Raw genomic sequence first — 1,658 nt, forward strand, 5'->3', positions numbered from 1 at the left:
GGGGAGGGGGAGAGGGGGAGGAGAAGGGCAGGGCAGCCATTTCTGGGGCTGGAGAGATGAATCAATGGTTAAGAGTCCTTACTGCTGCTCTTCCACAAGACCAGAGTTTGGTTCCCAGCCCCCACATGACAGCTCACTGCGTATAACACCAATCCCAGGGGATCTGACACTCTTTTCCTCCACATTTCTCATAATGTGGTAAACACAGCAGACAAGCATGTATACACAAATAAAAAAAGAAAGAGAAAGCCATTTCTTCCCACCCTGCTCCACCCTCCCTCCATGTCTCCCTCCTTTAGCAAACTCCAACTTTGCTTTATCCAAAAAGGCCAGCCCCTAATAGCTCACAATGCGGTTTCCATTTATGTGACAGCCTCACAATGGCAAAGGTACAGAAACGAACAGATCAGTGCATCAGAATTTACAGGCGGCAACCCTGAATGTTTGGGAATTCTTTCTTTCAGTTCCAAGACAGCTTGGAAGGCAATTGCCTTGCATGTTCATGTCCCAATGTGACGGTATACTGTGGTCTTGTAAAATGTCACCACCAAGGGTCAGGGAATCTCCCAGTAGTATTTCTTATAACACTGTGACTCTATTTCAAATGAGGGCTGTTTCCCCCCCTAGAACTGGGAATGTTGAACCCAAGGCCTTTCAATGTATTTCACTTTACCACAGGACTATACCATCAGCCACATATATAATTTCTTAAAGATTTATTGTATGTGAGTATATTGTCCCTGTCTTCAGACACACCAGAAAAAGGGCATCAGATCCCATTACAGATGGTTGTGAGCCACCATGTGGTTGCTGGGAATTGAACTTAGGACCTCTGCAAGAGCAGTCAGTGCTCTTAACTGCTGAGCCATCTCTCCAGCCCCACCTCTTTTTATATTTTTATTTTCAGATGGACTTTCACTACATTGCAGGCTTAAACTTATGGTCTGCTTGCTTCAGCCTTCCAAGTAACAGAGATTACAGGTTGTGCCACAGGTCAGGCCAAAACTAAACTAAAAACTTTTAGAGATCAAAACAAACAAATAAAAGAAAGGAGATATTTATTTCTAACAGAAAAAAATTAAAGCTTATTAATTAATAAGAAAACAGCTAGGTAAAAATGTAACATTTAGTCAAAGAATTAAGGATTTGAAAAAGTTCTCAAGATAACAGAGAAAACTAGAAAATATTAGACCATTATTTGATCTTTAAAATCTGAAATTTTACAAGGCACAGTGGCCCTCCCTTTAATCCCAGTATTTGGGAGGTAGAGGCAGGCATACCCCTTGAGCTTGAGGCCAACTTGGTCTACATAGTAAGTTCCAGGTTAGCCAGGAACATGTAAAGAGACCTTGTCTCAAAAACAAAAAATAATTAACATTAGATTATTACAAACAAAGCAATAAAAATTAAAAAAACAAAAACAAAACTATTTCTATTGAATGCTAATTATATATTGCTTTTATTTTTAATATTACAAAAGAAATTATAGAAAATGAAATGGCATTAGAAAAACAAACAAAGCAATAGAGGAAGACAGTCAACATTAAACCTCTGGCCTCTACACATGCACACAGGAGTGGCACACGTGCATACTCATGTACACACCACACACGCCCACACACACACACACACACACACACACACACACACAACACACA

General features: G+C 40.2%; 1 protein-coding gene across 3 annotated transcripts in view; it reads left to right on the plus strand.

The window, feature by feature from the left end:
- Tex49 (testis expressed 49) overlaps nucleotides 1–1,658 on the plus strand; it is a 21,287-nt gene that overhangs the window by 17,703 nt on the left and 1,926 nt on the right. The window lies entirely within an intron of this gene.

This window comes from Mastomys coucha, unplaced genomic scaffold (assembly GCF_008632895.1).
Source record: "Mastomys coucha isolate ucsf_1 unplaced genomic scaffold, UCSF_Mcou_1 pScaffold11, whole genome shotgun sequence".
NCBI lineage: Eukaryota > Metazoa > Chordata > Mammalia > Rodentia > Muridae > Mastomys > Mastomys coucha.